A 22,436-nucleotide genomic window follows, 5' to 3' on the forward strand; every position below is an offset into this window, starting at 1 on the left:
GAGCTCTGCCTTCAGAAACCTTCTTCTCCTATAATCCTGAGATGAATAATAACAGCTAAAATCATCTGGTTTTCTAAAAAGAGATTTTTGGCTTTTTAAAAGAGATCTTAAAAGCTTCTACGAAGGCGACTGGATTCAGAGGTTTTTTCCCAGTTCTCCATCCTTAAATCCAAAGGTTGAAACTTAAGCATTGATTTTTATTCAGTGTAAATGTACAATGTACTCACAGCCTGGTGTCCTGTGTTTAAAAAGCTCCAAACTGGTGACAACAACAGCCTTTTCTCACTCTAGCATTTTCCACTGGGTGAACAGGGCCAAAGTGACTGTCTGGTTTATCTTCACCAGGAGTGCCCATCAGCAGTGCTGGGGTGATGGGACCAGCATCCTCCACAGAGGACCCTGAGGCTCTGGGTGATGTCCCACCTATCAGCAGGACAGATCTGAACCCAAAGTGTTGGGTTCCACCATCCACCAGGCATGGTGGAACAAGAATCCAGCCTCCATGGCTCTGCCATCCATCAGAGCATCAGAGGGATGGCTTTGAACCTTTAGTTTTATCTGGCAGTGGGACCTCTGTGGTCCTCAAGAGGGATTATTTGTTATGGGGTCGAGTCAACTTGGATGTCACACATCTGGCAGGATGAGAGATGAGGGCCAGCTCCCCTTCCCTGAGTCTTTTTCCAGAGAGGCAGAAAACTCACAGAGTGGCTTTCAGCTTGGTTCAGCCACACTGGAGGATGGCCAGGGGGTGGTTTGACTTCTCCACAAACAACCTACCAGGGTTTCCTATGTGTGCTGCATGGATCTGGGCTTGAGCCTCCCTGCTTTGAAGAGCAGGACCACCCAGAAAGTCCAGCTGTCTAATGAGGGACCCTGCTAATTGCCTGTGTCTGCCCTGCACCCTGAGCAAGGTGGGCTGCAAAAACACAGCCCTGGCATCTGCAGGACACAGCCAGGGCCAAGAGGGCTGTTTGTGGCAACTCATGCTGTAAACTGCTGTATAAATAGGCCAGGAATTACCTTTCTGTTTCTTTCAGGAAGATGCATTTAACTAAACAGAGAGCAGCACGGAGGGGTGGCTTTGTTTGTTGATGCAGTTGGTCTCCATGCAGCAGGAAGGCTCTGCCAGGTTGGAAACCCTATCAATATTTTGGTGACACGGAGTTACTAAGCTACTGTCAGACCTTTCTGAGAAAGCAAGCAGATTACCTCCCTGAACTCACAGCTCATCATTTCAAGCCCATTTTTTTTTACATTTTATGGCAGCATCATGCAATGTCATTATCTAGTCCTGCTTAGCTCCAGAGGCAGTTGAAATCAGGGTGCTTTTTCCTTCCTTCTGGGGATGCTGAGCTGGTAACCCTCCTCCCTATAATGCCCAAGGTGGGAGGTGGGACCAGGATACTAGAGGAGCCTTTTCTTTAGAAAACCTGTTCCCAGCCTGGCCCAGCTCCCCATTCCACTGGTGGTCATCTCACTGGGGTGGCTTTGCACAAGGTAGGTGAGCTGGGCTTGGCTGAGGGTTGGGTTTTTTTGGGTTTGTTTTTTTTTTTTGTTCTCCTCTCCATGCTTTGACTCAGAGCCTTGGCAATCCCTGCAAAAATGCCTTGGGGTTAGAAAAGTCTGAAAATGTGTTTGTTTCAAATACTTGGCTGGGCTTTTTTTTAGGCAAAGTTCCCAGCACAGGTGTGAACTTTTTTAGGTGCTGGTTGTAATGCAAACAGTGAAGGAAGCACTTCCATATTCTGCCTGGATTTCATAACTCTTCAGCTTGCTTTGCTTTTTTTTTTTTTTTTTTACTTATGGCCCTTGGCAGTGTTAGTTTTATTCCTTATTTATTCATTTATTACTTAAAAAAAACCTCTCCCTTCCCTTCCTCCCTCCTAGTCCCAAGCCACGTTTGGATGCAGATGGGGAGCAAGGAGAAGCTGTGGTTCCTTGGTGGCTCCATCCCCAGGTGGGGAGCTCTCTTGCCCTGGAGTTCTTTGGCCAGGTCTTGCCCTTGCAGGACTAAGGTGATGAACAGAAGAGACACTGCTAAAATGGTGATAATTCACTGAACTCCCAAACTGGCATTTTGCCTGAGTCAACGTGTGGTGCGTGGGGTGGATTTCTCTTTGAAAGACAGGGCAAAAGTGTGCCTTGTTTTCTTTACTTGTAGTTTTTTCCTCCTCCCCCAGTTTGATGGAGCAATTGCAGGGCTTGTTGAAATAGGACTTTGCAAGTCAGACAAGCATTTTCTTGACAGGCAAGGGGTCTGCAGTACTGCTCTCAAAACATGACTCAAGTGAAGGGACGTGGCATTCAGAGTTAAATTCATGTTTTTAGAAAATAATAGCATGTTAAAAAAAAAAAAAAAAAAAAGCCACCACAATATGAGTTTTGGCAGCAGAGCAAATGGATGTAAGCAAGCAGAAAACCAGAGGGTTTGTGATGCTGAAAGGAACAAATCTGCTGGGGTTGCTGGAGGTGAAGAGACCAAAGAGAGTGGGAGGGATTCAGGGTTTTGAGCAAGTGCCTGTGTGATGTAAGGACACAGAGGGTCTCCAGGGGGCAGAAGCTCTTACTTCTTATATCTCTTTTATTTATGAGAATAATTTAATAATTAAACAAACAGGCTGATGAGAGCAGCAGTGAGTCCCAGGGTTTTCCCAACCATAATTAGTACTGGGATCTCCTTTTGCTCTGTTTCTGCCTTGGTTCACAGGGGTAAAAGCACCCGAACAAACACCATGGCCCAAGGGAACCAGGGGCTGAGCACAGATTGCTTTCCCCTGCAGCTCCAGTTTTTTCAGGCACCATTTCAGCCAAGCACTTGGCTTTGGGAGCAGCTTTGCTGCCTGGAGGAAGGTTTTCTGCTTCAGTCAGAGCATTCCTCCACCTTCAGCCAGGCAGCAGTCTCAGTGCTCTCTTGGTTACCTAAGGTTGCAATTTTTGCCATAGGAATTAATGAGGTTAATGCAAGCCAGCAAAGCCAAGCAAGCTGTCACAAAGAAAGCCCTTCCAGTGCTTTCAGAAGGGAGGGGAGAAAATACAAAAGCTCCATATTAACTCCAAATGCAAATAGGTGTTTCTCCCTATCTTTGTACTGACGAGGTTTCAGGCCTGGTTCTGCTCCTCTAGGCAGGTCTGTCCCTTTAAATATTTGTATGAAAAAGGTAATTTTCTTGACAGAGTTTTGACCCTCATTTTGTCCTGATCAGTTTAGTCCAATCTGAAATACTGGGAAAAAGCACCCTAAACCTTCAAAGCCTGCAAAACATCCCCATAACACCCCCAAAACATCTCTGGCTGTTGGCTTTGTCTGCTTTGTTTGCTTTTCAGAGTTCTGAGTTCTAAGGCACAGCCCAAAGGCACTGGTAGATATTTTGATTCAACAAGAAAAAATTCTCCAATTTTAATAAAATAAGTGAGAGTGAGCACTGGGGATGCTGGGACCATCAGTGGTCTCAAAAGGAAAAGAGGACTAAATTAGCAGTGGTGCCAACCCTCACCCTGCAGCCCTCCCAACCCAAAACTCCTCCTGATTGCTCTGGGGTTTGTGGTGCTATGGAAGGGCTTGCAGAGCAGCACCCTGGGGTGGGAGGGTGGGGAGAGGGAGCTGCTAATGTGCTGGCAAGGAGATTTCCTGGAAAGCCTCTAACACAATCACTACCCCAATACAATGCAAGGTGGGGATGGGGTTGGGAACCACACCCTTAGGCTAAAATAATCAAGGGGAGAAATGCAGTGGGGTGGCTGCTCTGGCATCCTCCTTCAGCAGAGTACCTACTGAGAAGAAGGCATATGGCCATGGTTGGGTTCAAGCTGCTAAAAGGATCCTTTAAATCCTCAAAGGTGGATCATGCAGGATCTGCTGGTGCCTTCCAGTGTCTTGCTTTGATCCAGCCTCAGAACTGCTGGGAATATTAACCCATTTTACAGATTTAAGAAACTAAAGCAGCCCCAGCTCAGGTGGGGAAAGCCAGATGCCAGCGTGCACCCCCTCAGCTCTCTGCCTTCCTCTGGTCTTTGGGGAAAAGCTATGGCTCTTTTAAGAGTATTTTGAACTCCTACTAAAGGATCTTTTGAAAGAGAACCTATTATAGCTCTTAGCATCGTTTCCTTGGTCAAGCATGGCCCAGAAGTTCTAAGTACTCACATTTGCTATCTGTACTTCATTTCAACTTCAATAATAATTCCTGCTTTTAATTTGATGCTGATTGATCGTGAAACTGCGTGTAGGCCATATGGCACCGTGTTTACAGTTTTACACCATTCCCATTTTCCAGCAGTCAGATCAAATGATTTATGTAGCTCCAGACATGCTAAAGGGACAGCCGAAGAGTGGCATTTGTTTTTATTATCTTATTAATGCTTTATTCAATCAAGAGAAATCACAGCAAATGCGTAGCAGACCAAATGTGTACAAACAAGACCGCCCAAACTCCAGCAAGGGCCAGCAGGCAGGGTGGGAGGAGGAGTGTTTGGTAGGGTTTTGCACAACATCTGCTTTCCAAAAACCCAAATATTATCTTTATCAACAAGGTCAGAGAAACTCTTCCTGAATTTAGCGGGCACAGTTTGAGAGAGCTGGGCTGTGCAGGTTGATGCCTCGCTGGGTTGGTGCCTACCTCAGGATGGGCTGAGCATGGAGGAGTCCCAAATTTCTGCCTCACCAGCCTTCAGCCAGTTGCAGCTCAGAGCCTTTCTGACCCAGAAGTTGTGGTATGGTGTCAGACTGAGGTGCTGGCTGAAAACTCTGCTCTGGCTATGGGTGGGGATGTGTGTAGCATCGCCCAAGGGTGAGGATGCTGAGCGGGGTTACCCTGGGTGCTGCTGCAGGGACCAGGCTGCAATTCTTTCTTGGCACACAATGATGCTGCTGGCTGCCCATTGCTCAAGCTTGCATTGCCCAACCAAGGACAGGGGTTTTGCAATGCTTTATCCAAAGCAGGCTGCAATCTTGAAACTGGGAGGATGCTTTTTGGCTGGATGTGCTCAAAAACTTCTGCTGGGGGTCTCAACCTTCTGCTGGGGGTCTCAGGCGAGGCCAATCAGCTGATAAGGGGGCAGCACCCAGCACTGCAGCGAGGGCTAGAAAGAGCTGTGAGGAGCAGCACACCTCATAAAGGAGGCCACAGGAAACTACAGACCCGTCAGCCTGACCTCAGTGCCTGGCAGGGTTATGGAGCAGCTCATCCTGCAGGCAATCACACAGCACCTACAGGATGGACAAGGGATCAGACCCAGCCAGCATGGGTTTAGGAAGGGCAGGTCCTGTCTGACCAACCTGATCTCCTTTTATGATCGGGTGACCTGCCTGGTGGATGAGGGGAAGGCTGTGGATGGAGTCTACCTGGACTTCAGCAAGGCCTTTGACACCATCTCCCACAGCATTCTCCTGAAAAAGCTGTCAGCCCACAGCTTGGACAGGGGCATCTGTGCTGGATTAGGAACTGGCTGGAGGGCCAGGCCCAGAGAGTGGTGCTGAACGGGGCTGATCCAGTTGGCGGCCGCTCACTAGTGGTGTCCCCCAGAGATCAGTGTTGGGCCCGGTTCTGTTTAATATCTTCATAGATGATTTAGATGAGGGGATTGAGTCCATCATCAGCAAATTTGCAGATGACACCAAGCTGGAGGGGGGAGTGTGGATCAGCTGGAAGGGGGGAGGGCTCTGCAGAGGGACCTGGACAGACTGGAGAGTTGGGATGATTCCAACGGGATGAGGTTCAACAAGGCCAAGTGCCGGGTCCTGCACTTTGGCCACAACAACCCCATGGGGAGCTCCAGGCTGGGCACAGAGTGGCTGAGAGCAGTCAGGCAGAAAGGGACCTGGGAGTCTGGATTGACAGGAAGCTGAACATGAGCCAGCAGTGTGCCCAGGTAGCCAAGAAGGCCAATGGCATCCTGGCCTGTATCAGGAACAGCGTCGCCAGCAGGTCCAGGGAAGGGATTCTGCCCCTGTGCTCAGCACTGGTGAGGCCACAGCTTGAGTCCTGTGTCCAGTTCTGGGCTCCTCAGCTCAGGAAGGAGATTGAGGTGCTGGAGCAGGTCCAAAGGAGGCAACTGGGCTGGTGAAGGGACTCGAGCACAGATCATATGAGGTGAGGCTGAGGGAGCTGGGGGTGTTGAGGCTGGAGAAGAGGAGGCTCAGGGGAGACCTCATCACTCTACAATTCCCTGAAAGGAGGTTGGAGCCAGGGGGGGGTTGGGCTCTTTTCCCAGGCAACTCTCAGCAAGACAAGAGGGCACAAGAGGTCTCAAGTTGTGCCAGGGGAGGTTTAGGTTGGACATTAGAAAGAATTTCTTTACTGAGAGGGTGATCAGACATTGGAATGGGCTGCCCAGGGAAGTGGTGGATTCTCTGTCCCTGGAGATATTTCAAAAGAGCCTGGATGTGGCACTCAGTGCCATGGGCTGGGAACTGCAGTGGTAGTGGATCAAGGGTTGGACTTGATGATCTCTGAGGTCCCTTTCAACCCAGCCGATTCTATGAAAATCAGGAATTCCAAGTTCCCTCAAAATCTGACAAAGGAGGGGGGCATTTCCCAGTGAACAGATGGAAACAACTCCTCCCAGAACTGTGGGCTGGGTTTGCAGCTGGGCACTTCTAATATACAGCTTGGCCTTGTTCCTCCCAGTGTGCCTGTGCTCGTGTGAGCCACAGGTGTTTAATAGGCATGGCCTAGATTATTCAAGTTTGAAACATAAAATAAAATGGCAACGGGGCAGACAAATCATGACAAATACTGATACTCATTGTAATCTCATTGCTGGAAGTGTCTGGAGCCTTTTATGATAGCCAGGCATCTGAGAAAAGCAATTCATACTTAAAAGATTAGTTTTTTAAACTGCACATTCCAAATGAAAACCAGGTTAAGGGGAGAAATCATGGCTGGATGCCTCACTGAGACAGGGTTCGAGGCATATGAATATGGTTTCAGTCTGAGGTTTGCAAAGATATTTTAGAGATGTAGTTCTTGGTTTCTATTAATTTCAAAAGCTGTTGATCACTCACAACCCACATGTGGCATTTTCCTTTGTGGGTAAATGCCACTTGAGTTAGCTAATATACAAAGATTATTTTCTTTCATAAAGAGCTCCAGGTAGATTAAAAGAATAGTGTATTATCCTATAATAACTGGAATACCAGTTGTTTACTTCATTTAATGTTCAGTTTAAAACCTAATGACTCTAAAGAAAAAAAACACCTTATCATTTTCATGCTTTTCCCTGTAAAAACCCATCCTTCTTTGCCAAGGACCATGATAAATTCAATAGGGAATTTGCACTTTATGGCATAATGTTGGAGTAAACAAACAAAAAAAAAGCACACCAGTTTGCTACGAATATTAGAAGTGTCTTCTGCCACACTGAGAAATGAGTAGTTTCCAGTTGTTTTGCCCTGTGGGATGATTTCCTCCCTGACACTGAATTTCTACCTGATAAGAAACATGAAACCAATCCCATAGAAATTAAACATTTTGCATTATTGGGTGCACCGTTTCCTTCTAAAGCCTCACAGTTAAAAACCAGAAAGTGAAAACTAAGTGTCAGCTTTTCCAGAGCACCTTTGCAGTTGGATTTTACCCTGGACAACTTCCAGTTCTGCAGCAGTGGGAAAGATTCAACCTGCAGAGAGAGAAAACTCCAGAAACAGGAAAGCTGAGTGGCCATGGTGCCCAGAGAGGGCGATGCTGAGGCAGAGCTTTGAGCAGGGAGTTGGGCATAGGGATGGCAGCTGGGGATGAGGGTTTATCTGCAACAAGAGGCTGCACTTGTAATAAAGCACAAGTTTGTGCTGCTGTCAACAGCCCATCCTCCTGGCTGCTCATCTGTCACCAGGTTTTCGATTTCTCTGTTACCTTTGCTTCAAGTACAGAAGGTTTTTTGCAGTGCCTCTCGAGTGCAGCGTGGACAGGAGACCTCTCCCTCCCTATTTTCCTTTACACGAAAGCAAAACCCCAAGCAGGGAATTCAGAGAATGTTTTTATTTCCAACTAAGGAAATCTCTGGGGCTTCTTCTAAAACACTTGCAAGTGACCCAGGCCTGCAAAGTGCAGCATTTCACACCAGCTCAGCCCCATCACTGGAAAATGTGCCACAAGCTCTGAGGCAGGAGCTGGGGGTGCTGGGTGATGATGGTTCCATGCTGGAACGTGGCAGAGCCAAAGCAAAAAGCAGAGGAGGATTTCTCTATATAGGTGGGTTTTTTTTTTTTTTTTTTGGGTGCATCTAGAAGATAAACTTCATGCTTGCTTGTTCCTTTTCTTGGGAGGATATTCATGGGGAGAGTTGTATCTGCCAAATCCCTAAATAAAAAGGGTACAGGCAGAAATGTAGCCACACAGTTGGTGTATCTATGAGATAAGGGTCACTTTGCTGGGGGTGCTGGCTTGGCATGTGATGGAGGATGGGTTTTGGGATGCTGCTCTGCCCCATCCCCTTGTCCCTCGAAGTGGTCACTGCTATATTTTGCTGGGTTTTACCTGAACACTGCCTGCCTGTTCCTCTGATGCACAGCTCCAAGATGGGTGTTAGGTTGGTTTCTGTGTCACAGAGATCAGGGATGGTTGTGGTGTCTCCTGACTGTCACTGCATCTGGGGCTTCTCCTTGGGTGGCCCATTCTGCAGCTTCGTTTCTGGGGCAGCCTGAGCCACCCTGGGAGAAATGCAGAGACTATTGGCTAAAACAGTCCAAGGGATGGTTCAGAACCTCTGACCCCATCTGTTTAATTAATTTGTGGAAAAATAAATTTCTCCTCCTTCTGTTAAAAAAAAAAAAATTAAAATTCCAGTATTTCTAGATGAGAATTATCAGTCCTGAAGCTGAAGTCTCCAAAAATAACGACAGTTCAGTATAAATCTGCACTAATTTATTTGACTTAAGCCACAGGAAAACCAGCAGAATTTAGCTTCTATATAGATTTTTTTTGGCCATATTAGTGAAGTACAGAAATAGATTTTAATTATTTTTAAAGGAGAAATGGTTAAGTTCAGAATTGATTGAAGTATTTGCTTTCTGGTAGGAACAAGGAGTCCTTCGAGGTCTCTTAGGCAAGCTTCAAAAACACCTAAAACTTGCATGATGGAAGCTCTGCTTTCAATTATTCATTTGTTTTCAATATCTGAAGGTCATACAACAGGCTGGGGTGGGGAATGCAGCTGTCATTAAAAATTTACTTACCTTTTGTACTCCAATTAAACTTACAGATAATAGCAGATAAAAACAACCATACAATTGCTTTCCTGATGAAGGCACTGATTTATTGATACTGAACTTGGCTTCAGTGTACTTACACCAGGGATGAGTTTTCCTGCAGAGGTTTGCTTCCATTTTAGGAAGAAAATAAATGACAGCTGTAAAAACAGCAGGATGGGATAATGTCCTTGATGAGGATTTTTCTTGGCAGCATGGTGTACATCTTGCAAGAAGACCATGACATGTCCCATTCCCTCTGAAGACATGGGCATGTGGAATTAGGGGTTCAGTCCCTTCCACTCCCTCTGCAGTCAGTGAAAAATGGAGGTGATGGGGATGCCTGTGATGGGGATGGAAGAGCTGCCTTCAGAGTCCAAGCACTCTGATGTCCAAGCACAGAGATCTTGCCTGCTTTTCACAGGATCTGTGAATTTTACTGCACTAAGAGCAAACTCTTGCCTGAGAAATCACCTCCCACTCAGTTTGCCAGACCTGTGGGTTGATGTTGCTACAGTTCATCGTGGTATCAGTGGGAACAAAGTTATCCAAAGGGTAAGTGCCTTTGGAAATCCAGCCATGTAACTTTGGCATTTAAACAATGCCTCCTTTTAGAGAAGGAAGAGGAGATGCTGCAGTGAATCGATATATCCTGCTCAGATCTTGGACAGATTGACTTACGGGCCAGCAGGACCTAGAACAACTGCAGAAGTAATCAGAATATGCAGCAATAATGCAACCTTTTGTTATATGTGATCTAAAAAAGAAATGAGACCCAGTCTTGTGCACCAGCTTCTCCTGTCTGGGTCAGGGCTAGATTTACAATGTCTGTACTCAGCTACAGCCACCTCGTATATTCTTCGACAGAAAAAATTTGGGTAGCTATTCCAGAGCTGTTCTCATCCCTAATCCCTTCTGGTTAAATACTCCATGTATTTGCAAAGGTGTGTGGACATATTAAAAGTGTTTCTAGTGTGGACAAATAGAAAAAACCCAATCAAACCTCACTAAAAACTGCATTTGGAAGTTCCTGTAAAATAAAATGTCATGACTGCTGGAGTAGGATCAAGAGGTGTGCAGAAATGAAAGAAGGGATTCAGTGTTATATGGATGTCTTAAGGGTCAGAATTTCCCAGGAAACCCCAGCAATTCTAAATGGGAATGGATCAGACCACAGATAGCTGAACTTTCATCCCTGAGGCTCTCTTCTATGTGGTGCTCCACCTCTTGTTGTGATATTGGTTTTCTCCCTCTCAAAACTACATGTAAGCTTATCAGTAACATCAGGGATTGATCTTGAATGCTGGATCAAAGGGATAATTTTACTGTAAGATTTCTTGCTAGTGAGTTCAGACTTCTGCAGAGCAGTTACCCCCCACCTACAGCCCCTGCTCTGTGAGGGAATTCATTACCTGTGTTGTAAGAAAAAAATAATTTTGAGAGCAGATTTGCTGGCATTATAGGCAATAAATGCCAGGCAACATGTTACTACTGGAAGCCAGAAGCCAGGCAGATGGGGGTAAGAATCAAGCAGCTAACAAGGTCCCAAGAGTTTGGTGGGTTGTGTCATTCTTACCGTACTAAACTTTCATCCCCTTTTTGAATGCTCCTCCAATGTGCTCTTTAGCAGCTTTGAGTTTCATGAAACATCAAAGAGTTATCTTCGTGGTGCTTTCAGAAAGACTGATGGTACAGCCTTGCTTTCATCACATTGTCATCTTGTCCAAAGTGGCTGAATTGCAATAAATTCAAGCTCTTGTTTGACCGAGGAAAGTCATGGATGTGTGTACACTTCTGGGAGAAAAACTCCTGCTGTAAGCCTGTAAAATGACTAAGATGGATGAGGAGGGCTTAGGTTTGAACTAATCTTTAGGTCTTCCTCATGCTTTTAAGACTGACTGATATGACTACGTGCAATGAGTAAGGACATTGGGTATAAATGATGAAAACAGCTGCAGCAGAGAGTGGCTCTTAAATCTTCCCTGGATGCCTCCGTGTGCCTGTATCAGTCAGCTCTGTCCTCCTGCTCAGCATCCAGCTCAGGGCCCTGCTAGGCAAAGCTTAGCAAACTATTTGAGTGGAATTTGATGAGAGTTTTCAGCCAAGGTGTTGGATAAGGTGACTCTTGTAAAGATTTAAAGTGCCTGCTTAGAAGTTTTTCGACCAAGAAATGTCACCGTGTCATTTGCTATTTTGGGCCATTTTGACTGTTCATTTTAGTATCTTTCATAAATGTTGATGCCCAAGCTCTTGCCAAATTTCATTTCAAGAATCCCAGGGAGAGTGTTATTGTAGCCACTGTGAAAAGCTTAAACTGGCAAGAATGAGGGTTTAAGAAACATGATCTCTGATCAAAGAAAAGATCCAAACCACAGTTGAGATGAAGTCTGAGAGGACTTAATTTTGAGATGTCTCTTTGCCAGGACACCTGAATGTCCTCATTGAGCTGAGGAGTGGTTTCTGTGGGAGATGGCTGGGATTGCCATTTTGTTTCCAAGGGAGGTTTTCTGTACCCAGATTTTTCTGTGCAAATCACTGCCTCACAAACTCATAAGGTCCATGGAACCCCCTACACTAAGGAACCTTCATCAGAGAGCTACAGCTGAGAGACTGATGTAGCTTCAGGGAGTATTTTCTCAGAAAGGAGAGAAGGCATGTAATTTGGTCATTGATACTATATCAATAGTATCAATACTATATCAGTAATATCAATTGATTCTTAAACCTCATAAGCAAGAGAAGTTTAAGGACCCTCCTCATGAAGTTAAAATTTTTCTCTGAGTTTTCTGAAATGAAAACAAATTCTGTACTGTATTATTTCTTTTCTTTTGACTGATAAGTATTGTAATAAGGGGAATATTTTGGTATCCACAGAATATTTACCATATAGAAAGGATTTTAAAGCTAGCATCATTTCTTCTGCACAGAAGCAGCCTGAGATCTATGCACTTACCTGTTAAGACAGAAAAGATGAGCAGTTTTGGGTTTCCTCCACTGGATTTTAGTGAGGTGAAGAGTTAAAAACTACCTTTAAGGCAAGGACAGTTACAGAATATGGCAGCTTAGAAGCATAAGTGCTAGAAGCTAATTGAATGGGTATAATTACATTTTTAAAAAGACCCTTTATCTTATTGCAATGTTGACATTAGTGTATTTTTTTCCCCTTTCTGGGAGGCAATGTCCCACTAAACTGATATCAGTGTGATTAGATAAATACTACTCTTGCATGTATTCTGCTTTAGTGGCTTCTGTGTGTACATTTTTAATGATTGAATTCTCCTCCCTATTAGAAAATACCCTTTTAAACTTTAGCTAGTATAAAAGGGCACAGAAAAAATATCCTATGCTTGGGAAATACAGTTAAAATTATTTGGAATGCTGGAATTTATCAGGATGAATAGATCTAAGGGCTGGTATGAGGCTGGTGTGAAGGAAAACCTTTCCCATAGAAAAATGGAAAAAGGTTCTGCTGGAAAAAAAAAATTCAGAGGTGTCTTGTTTACATTTAGTGATCTGTACATTTTCTAGTATTTCTGGACAGTATCAGGCTTCAATTTTTTGGCTTCAGTATTTCAGTGTGTATGACTTTGATCAGAGAAGAAAGATCAGCAGCAGCAGATCTTCTGCAGAGGGGATCCTGGCAGTCAAGCATGGGACCACCATCCAAAGCCCAAGACCACTTTGTGTGTAGGTAGAGAATAGCACAAGGAGGTGATCATTAGGAAACCAAGCAGCAAAATTCCATCTTTCAATCCTTCCCCACCTACTCCCTGCCCATGCATTCAGAATAACTCTGTTCTCACGTGAAAGAGAACAGGAATATGGGGAGCTGATACCGAGTTTCAAAGTCTTTTTTGCTGCTATTGAAGCTGTCTAGTTACTGTTTGAACAGGAAGGTGTTTAATCAAAGCAAGGCAAAAGGCAGAGAAACGAGGTGGTGTTTTCCAGGAGATTTTTTTTTCCAGGCTGATTAGAGTGTTTCTTTCTCAGGATGGAGCAGACAATACAAAGCATGTGATAACACGCTCAAGATACGCCTCAAATCCCCACCAGCAGCCCTGGGAATGAATGGCACATTTCCTATCACAGCTTTCACAATCTGAGGCTGATAAGAAATGTCCACTGCAGACATGGTTGTGTGAGATCCTGGAGTGCACCTTTGCAAAACCTCCATCTTCTCTCAGGCAACAAAAACATAAGAAGCTCAGGGAGAGGAAGAAATTCCCTCTGAGTGCTCAGCTTGTAAATTTTCTGGTTTATTAAGTGTATTTTTCATATCAGATGATTACATTCTCCAGTTCCTATGATGGTAGGAGGACAGGAAGAAAGGGGATCTTTTCCCTTATGTTTTGATCCAAAGAAATGAAATATTTGCTCTCCAAGTGGGTACAATGTCTTTTTTGTGCTTTAAAATTTGATTGACACTGGCAAAAGGGACATACTATGCACATAGCACATCCCCTGCTCAATGTGTGAGCTGAAGTTGTTAATCTCACCCATTTCCTCTGCTCAGCACTGTGTGCCAAGATGTTCAGAAATAGCTAGGGACTTGGGATGCCTTAACTATTGGGTGTCCATCTCAAGAGACTTCTAAAGGTCTTGGTTTTCAGAGAGCTTTGAATAGCCATGCTCTGAAAATCTGGCTTGTGAAATGTGTGTCTGCAAGTGGACTAAATCATTGCAGGTCTTTGTGGAGCAGATACTTTGATAGGTGCAGGTTGGGCTTGGTGGGGCACCACTGACATCCTGAGATGTTTTTTCATAGAGCTCTGCCACCCCAAAGACATCAGGGTTGGACTGCAACTGTTACCTGCCTGAGTTTCCCCCAGACTTGTACTTGGATGGCAGATCAAAAGGCAAATTTCCCTCTTGGGATAAAATTTGTCATCTTTAAATGTAAAACAATGAAAAAAGAACCTTCTTGAGGTATCCTAATATGGTGCTCAGTAGGATTCCAAACAGGAATGGCAAAGCTGTGATCAGCCTTCATGCTGTAAGTTTTAGAGACAGAGGAGTGATGGCTCTGCTGTGGATTAAATTTCAAGTTTAATAGAAATGTCAGATTCACCTTGCTCTAACTGGTCTTCCCCAACAGCAGTTCCATTTCTGTCCTATCCTATCCTATCCTATCCTATCCTATCCTATCCTATCCTATCCTATCCTATCCATTCCCTGTTCTCATCCCTACAGCCTCACCACACCTTCTAGAAATGCTGCCTGGACACATTTCACAGCTGAACTCTAAGGTCAAAGCACCAAAGAATAAACAATAGATGGAACAGAACCAGCAGGTACCAGCTTGTCTTAGTGGTACAAAGCTGAGTAATACCTGAGTAAACACAGCAAAAGCAGCTATTGACAAATCAGCCATTTGGGAACCCAGTGACCTCTGGAAGGCTGGAATCCTGCCAAAGTCCAGCAATGGCAAAGAATATGATGAGCCACATATGTTTGAGGGTGAAAATGTGGGGGGAGAGATAAATTACATCCTGGATGCTGCAGTGTCCTACAGCTAACACCTCTGTTATGTCCAGTGGGGTGTTTGCAGCATTCAGTTACACACACTTCATCTGAGGAACAAACCAGTTTTCATCTCTCTGCTTCCAAAGCTGCTTTCATTCTTTTAAAAAATAATATAACACAAAAATAATAAAATCTGCTCTTCAGGATGTCTGCAGCCAGCTTGGTAGTTTCAAAAGATAATCCTTCACACCTTTTGCCTTTCAATAAATTACTTTTTTGTGCAGAGAAGAAAAGCAGTGTAGGCTCTTTTTCTTCCTTTGAGGAAGCAGCCCTGTGCAATAGCTCCCAGCTATGTAAATGCTGTGGTCACCATGCAAACACATTTCTCAGCTGGGCAGGTGCCTGACATATTTTCTTCAGTCTCGGGGACCACAGGGATAGGGTTTGTCCATTCTGCATAATTTGGAATTGCCAGACTATGAATCCTTTGCAAACTCTTTGTGCAGGCAGAGACAGGATGCTTGTCCATGCAAATAAGCACTGTTGGTTTGGCTTACAGAGGCAGGCAGCTCAGCTTCATGATCTCATGTAACATGGAAGCCTTGAATTTTTCTTTTCCATATCCTGTTTCCAGTCTTTCCACCGCCCTCCTCCCCCTGATGGCTGTCTCACAGGTAGGGTTACTGGGGGAAAGTTGGGGGTGCTGGTTACCTCCTGCCTTTGCAGGGCTCCCAGCCTGGTGATGTGCTGCCTGTAGCAATTGCTCCTGTGGGTATTGAATGGCTGCAACACGAGCTGGGTCTCCTCCTGACAGCGATGGATGAGGGGAGTAATCTGAAATGTTAGAAGATGCAGAGGTCCTACATGCATTTCTCAGGGAATAAGACCTGTTGGTTGTTGTTGTTTTGTGTTTTTTGGTTTGTTTTTTTTTTTTAGTCTCCATGCCTTCTCTATTTAGAACAGCAGATTTTTGGTCATGGGAAGATGCATGGCATGATGATGGTGGTAGTGGTTATGAATAAGGTTCTTGGTAGGGAGAACTTTGAAAAGGGGAGGAGGTTTCTGAAAGACAATTTCATGACCTCCCCTGTGCCAAGACAAACTGAAAGAACAAGTCATGCTTATGCTTTATGCAGACCACATGCCACCAGTTTTTTTTTTCTGCAATGCAGCCAAAACCTTCCACTGGTTGCAAGGAGGTGTGAGGATAACACATTTTACCCATACTGACACTTCACATCCAGAGCAAAGCATAGATACCTTTTAAAGCAACTCTCTAAAGATTTATTAAACACCTGCTCTTTCTCCCTGCTTGATCTTTGGCTGCTCAGCCATTGGGGCTGCTTTTAAACACAATACCAGATATTTAAAAAAAACCCAAACACCTCAGTCATCCATAAAATGAAAAAAATCTCTTTCTTTTAAAACCCAGGATATTTGTTCTCCTGCAATCGTGCTACCATGTGGCTGCTTCTCTCCATCTCACTTCTGGCCAGCTGCAGTTTACTTTCTCTGCTGGAGTTGGGTGGAAGGGTGTCTCTTCAGTGAGATTTTTAAAACCCTGATTTGCAAGCCCACAGCTAAAAGCTTTTCTTCCTCCTTTTTCTTCCTCCCCTCGTGGTGCGTGTCCTGGGGAGCCCTGTGTCCTCTTTCACAGCTTAGCTGTGGCTGCATGGCTGCTAATCTCATCTTCTCGCCCTCCTGGGGGGTTAAAACATTTGACCTGTGACCTTCAGCTGATCCGAAACCTCCATCAATCCTTCTGAAAACTTTTACTGGAATCAGGGCTTCCAAACGACCCTTTGCATGGTTCCTAAAAGGACAAAAAAAAAAAAAAACCAAAAAACAAAACTGCAACCGAAAAACAAACCACCCCAAAAAGCAACCCACTGAAAAAAAACCCCAAACAAAACAAAAACCAGCCCTGTGCTGTCTTCTGTTGTTTTAGCAGAAACCAAACATAACTCATAAATACACAGGCAAGAAAAATAGAGCACGCTGGTTGCCAGAAAAACAAATTGTAACAGAACACAGAGGGGCCTCTCACAGGGAGGAGGCAGGGAAGAAACACCTGTGATTTCCATTGAAAATCCCCTGATATCTGCATTCCCCCTGTTCCTCTCCAATAAAAGCTCTCACATGCTCTATCTCTGACCCCAGGACAAGGCCATGATGTGAAGAGGTCCCTCCTTGTTGGACTTCTTGGAAGCAGTTCTGGGCTCTGGACCAGTGAATCACAGCATGCAGCTGAGGAGCACAGAGAGTGCCTGCCAATTGTCCTCATGTCATTGCTATGGTTATCTTCTAGTGCTCCACAGATGTTTGCCTGCTTAAAAAACAAAAGAAAAGAAAAAAAAAAAGAAGCAAAAGAGAGAGGAAGATGAAAACAAAACTTTAAATTTCCCCCCTCCCTTGACTGTTAAACCACAACTGTTAGAAGAGTTGGATGGAGGCAGAGCTGTTGTTGCTGATTGGATTTTGGACTGTGATGGTCCCCAGAGGTTCTGGTGGAGAGAAGATGCCCAGATGGCCCATTGTGCCTGCAGGGACATGTCAGGCACATCCAGTGACAAGTGAGCAGGAAGCAGGGGTGGTACCCAGGATGTGTGCACAGCACTTGGATGAAGTCCCTTCTCCTTTGGCCCTCCCCAGAGCAGAACAACCACAGGAGCTGTGTTCAGCCCTGTGCCATCCCCTGCACCTCTCCATGATAAAATATTTTTGCATAGATTTTTCCTAAAACTCTTTAATTACCATGTGAACTTTGAGCACTGAAATAAGTTAGGCAGAAGCAGCTGATATAGGTACCTCTGCACCACATCACAGGCACAAATCCTCTTGGAAGCTCTCAAAGATCAAGCTTCAGGGCTAGGAAAGCTGCAGCAGAATGGCTCCTGGCTGGATAAATAGCTAATGCAGTTGAGCTGCTTCCAGGAGCCCTCTTGGGAGAGTTGTGCACTCTAGACCTGCTCACTGGGCTAATCACAGCCCTGAGCTTTAGCACACAACTCAAGCATTCAGTTTTCACCACTTAACTCATGTAACCTCACCTGAGGTGCCCTGGCAAACACCATCTTTTAACTGCCTGGTTACGTCCCATGTTGTGACTGTCATCCCCCAATTGCTCCTTGACCAAAGAACACAGGAATGGTGGGACATGAAGAAGAGTTGTGGGACTTAACATGGACCTGAACGTGGCCTTTAAGCATTTGTTGTGGTTGCTTTGCAGCTTTTTCTGATTTAAAGGAGGCAAGAAGATGAAAGATGGGAGAGATAAGAGCTGTGGATGTAATTTGGTTGAACAGGTGATTTGTTAAGGAGCTGTTTCAAGTTACATCTGCTGCAGCACTTGCACAGATATGTCCAAATACCATGCAGGGACATCACAAGAGTGTCCATCTCTCCTGGAATCAACAGAAGACTTTTTCCATCAACCTCCAGGAGCCCTGAATCACGAGTGTGCACGTCCTCAGCAGCAGCCCCAGCCCACTGTGCTTGGGGCTGTTATAACAGGACATGATCCACAGGCCATGGGGTAAAGAATCTGCCCCTAAACAACATGGAAAGAGAAACAGCCTGAGGAAGAAGCTCCCCCAGTTATTTCATGGGTGGCAGGTTCAAGCACACAATGTTTTCAAGGACATTTTGTTGGGGTTTCACAACAATGCAATTCCCTTTGCAAAATGGGGTGAAAAATCCTTTTTGGGAAAGCAGACCTCATCTCAGAATTGAAGATAAAACAGTCCTGCTATCAAAAGCACCATTGCCTCTCTCTGGAACATAATTCCATGCACATAAAGAGCTCGATTCAGCAATACTTGTGATGCTTTGCTGACCTGGGGTCTCCAAATTGTTTGCCTTGCTCTAGGACAGGAAGAGAAGCACGGCTTGAAACTATTTCACAAGCCCTTTCTTTAGAGCTGCCTGATTTACCTTCCAAAGGGCAAAAGAGGGAGCTCATGCTACAACAAGAAGACAAACTATGTAATAGTTAAGAATTTCTTCTCAGAAGATTCTAATCTGGCACCTGAAACTTCCCTGGTCTGGGCAGAGCTACCTGAGCATCTCCATAGCTGGGGGGGTTTCCACTGAAACACATTTCTTGCAACAACCAAAGGCTGTGTGAAAAATTTCCAGTTTTTTTAAGAAGTTCTTGATTTGAGGTAGTCTTTGAAGTTTATCATCAGCTCATTGAAGATATTCACAAATATTTTTATTTCTTCCTTTCCTTCTCTTATCCGTCTCGCCCTACATGAGAAACACCAACACACACCAACCCAGCTGATGGAAAGAAATGGGCTTCAGGCTAGAAGAGAAATCATGAAACATTTTGGAATGTACTTCAGTAAATATTGGCTAAAACACTGAGGAAGTGGGTTTCTTTGCATCTTGGAGTGAAGCAAGTTGCTTTGATATGCTCTATTAAATGATTTCCCATTTTTTGCCCGTACCACATCAGTATTTTGTTCAGTGCTACAGGGTGGGACATCTTCAGGTCCAAGACAGACCACTTTAAAAATGGCCCTGTACAGATTTAAAAAGAGGAAAAAAACTTGAATCAACACCAAAAGATTCTGGGTAAAATTAGGTGTATAAGAGCTGGCTGTGGGGTCAGTGCAATACTTGTGCTGCCTCACTTAGCCCTGAAGCTTGCAGAGATGTGGTGTGGCATCCCCAGCTTGTGCTTCTTCATTTGAGCTAATGTTACCACAGCCAGTCATTTGGGTTTGGTTCTCTTTCTAAGAAGATCCCTGTCCAAAGAGGGATAAAGGGTTCCTTTCTTCTGGGTAACATCTGAAATCACAGCCTGGGTAACAGGATACTGGTGGCTTCAGTTCTTCCGATAAGGGGGAATGCTTCTCTTTCTTGTTGTTGTTAATCCTGGGAGTGGGGATCAGTTGCAGTGCAGGTGTCTGATTTTCATTAAAATTGCAAATTGGACTGGATGCTTGATCAGATAACAAAGACATCATTGAAACCATGTGTCTTCCTTCAGCAGCAGAATGGGACAAGACAAAGAATTTCCCAGTGTGTGTCCACTTGTGCATATTTACTACAGAGAGCCAGTCTTAATACTTTGGTCATGGGTGAATAAATAGCTTCTAAGAAATGCCAACCCTATCAAAGTTGCTGCAGTTTTGCAACAGCTTTTGAGTTGAATAGAAGAATTACAGTATTAGCCCTTTGGGGAAAATACAGGCTGTTCTCAAAGGAAATCAATTAACTGTAGCATCTCTTTGGTCCCAATTCAGTGGATCTTCCCTTTTTATCAAAGCACTTAAGTGTTTTCCTAGCTTTAAGCATGAGCTTAAGTGCTTTGATGAACAAGGATGGACTTCCACACATGCTGCTGTCCTCTCCAGAATCAAGACCACGTGTTTTTTATCATGGGAAAGAGAAGGAGTTAGACAGAGGTTCAACGAGTCGTTCTGTTTGGAAAACACATGCAAAAAGTTTGTCTGGAGTAGGAAATAGTGGAGCCTAATGGCATATGCACAATGTTTGGAAAGGAAGTTCCTCATGAGATGTCCTCTTGGCAGCTAAACAAAGTAATTTTGAAGTAAACAAACACATAAACCTTGCCTTTCCTAAGACAACATCTCGTGGATGTTGCTGCATTTGTACATCTCAATTATGTCTTGTTTCAAATTGCTTTCCTCTCCTCCTCTTTGTGGCAAAATACTTGTGAACATCCCTCAGTAATGATGAAGGGAACAGCTAAATAAAAGTTTGGCCCAAACTATTAACTAGCAGCTCTCTAGGATAGATCCATCTTAATCCTTTAAACACCCCAGACACATGATCAATGAGAAAAGTGCTGAGCTGTGTCACCAAGAGGGTGATCAGACATTGGAATGGGCTGCCCAGGGAAGGGGTGGATTCTCCATCCCTGGAGATATTTCAAAAGAGCCTGGATGTGGCACTCAGTGCCATGGGCTGGGAACTGCAGCGGGAGTGGATCAAGGGTTGGACTTGATGATCTCTGAGGTCCCTTCCAACCCAGTCAGTTCTATGATCCTATGATTCTACACATAAATGCACATTTCTGCTTAAAAGCAGGGAGTTTTCACTTCGTAGATCACTATTTGGCTGGTGTTTGAGGAGCTGCTAAAGAGAGTGTAATTAAAATTAAACACGTTAAATAGGTAGTTGGCATTAGAAGAAACTCTGACTGATCTGGTTTTGGCCATCAGTAGGGTTAGGTGAAACCACACCATAATGTTTACCTATTTAGGGGTGAAACTCTGCTCCTGGTGCAAGAGAGCAAGGATATTTAAGATGTCTTCTTGGGAGGCTCATTACCAAGTACTCTCTGCTCCATGTTAAATGTTGCAGGAGGAATTCCTCAAGGAGTTTAGACAGGCTGTAACTTGGGAGGGAAAAGAATTCTTGGCTTTTATATTAATGCTCTGCACACACAGTGAACAACTCAACTTTTCAAGTGTAATTTATTGTTCTGGTGTCCTTGAGCAAAACCTTCTCAGCCATGGCTGTTTTTAACAAAAATCCCATCTCATCTGGGTGAAGGACACAATGCAGGAGGGTGCTTGGCCCTGTGGCTCTGGCCATGGGAATGAAGTCATGGAAGGGCTGTGATGTGCTGAGTGAGCTGTGCCTCAGCTGTGCACCCTGAATGATGGTGAAATGGGCAAATTCAGATAAACTGGGCAACTCTGAGAAAGAGATGAACTCACCCCCAAAACGCCGTGAAAAGCTGATGAAAGACTGAAGCAGTTTGTTTTGCGAGGAGTGAGAATTATTTAAATATTACAAAAATATGCAAGGAATTTTTTAGGGGCCAGGACACACAATATAGACACAGAGACTGACTCCTCTGACAGCTGCCCATGTAATAAGCACTCCACATTTACTGTTCACTTTCATCCCTTGGTAAATAGGAGGTAATTTGAAGATATTTTCATTCCTCTCCGAGCATCACTTGGGATATCTGTAGAATCATTCAGCGTCACGATTCCAAGAAATCTGCCAGGATTATGTTCTGAAGTTTGCTTTGGATAAAAAAGGACTCAAAAGGTCATGGATTATCCCAGGACATATCAAAACATGCATTTAAAATTTCCATGTTCTTGAACTCATGGTAAAAGCCAGCCCTCATTCACTCAGTTTTGTTCAAGTTTAAACTCAAGGGACCTTGTGTCTGCTTGCCAGTGTGTCAGTGCCTTGAGAGGGGAGGTGGAAACTGCTCACTGGACTCAGCCCCCATCCCCATGGAGGGGAAGGAAGTGCAGGAACAGGCAGGGGAGAGTTTGGACTATAAAGCCTGGGAAACTTCTGGCCCAAAATAGGACTATATAGAGTTACGGTGTTAATTAATGCAGAGCAGCAGCTATTTGAGCATCATTTATGACCTTCTCTTGTGGCAGTGGAAATCTGGCAGGAAATTACTTCATGTGTGGGTAAGTCAGACATGCTGTGAGCCCTGGTCCAGGAGAGCAGGTGGCTTTCAAGGACAGCAGTCATCCAGAAGCTGAGCTTTGGAGCTTTGGGAAGCAGCTGCCTTCATTGCTCTGGGGAAAATGTAGTTTCCTCCAGCTCTGCTTTGCTTATCTCCTCTATTTTTTTTCTTTTTTCTTTTTTTCTTTTTTTTTTTTTTTTTTTTGCTTTTGCTTATCATCCTCATCTTTTGCTTCAACTTAAAGGATTTCCATCCCACAGCAGATCACTGAAGAACATCCTTAGTTTCCTTGCTGCCACCTCTTCTTCCTAACTCAGATTGGCAATAACCTCTTTTCACCAGTAAGGTGAGGGTGATGCACAAGTGGCACACCAT

The 22,436-nt window shown here is 44.5% G+C and overlaps 1 long non-coding RNA gene across 1 annotated transcript in view; it reads left to right on the forward strand.

The window, feature by feature from the left end:
* Nucleotides 1–1,199: 1,199 nt before the first annotated feature.
* LOC139801678 (uncharacterized) overlaps nucleotides 1,200–22,436 on the forward strand; it is a 55,032-nt gene continuing 33,795 nt past the window's right edge. The window contains exon 1 of the long non-coding RNA XR_011728270.1: nucleotides 1,200–1,497. This is a non-coding gene — a long non-coding RNA (uncharacterized lncRNA). The remainder of the gene's footprint in view (nucleotides 1,498–22,436) is intronic.

This window comes from Heliangelus exortis, chromosome 12, assembly GCF_036169615.1.
Source record: "Heliangelus exortis chromosome 12, bHelExo1.hap1, whole genome shotgun sequence".
NCBI lineage: Eukaryota > Metazoa > Chordata > Aves > Apodiformes > Trochilidae > Heliangelus > Heliangelus exortis.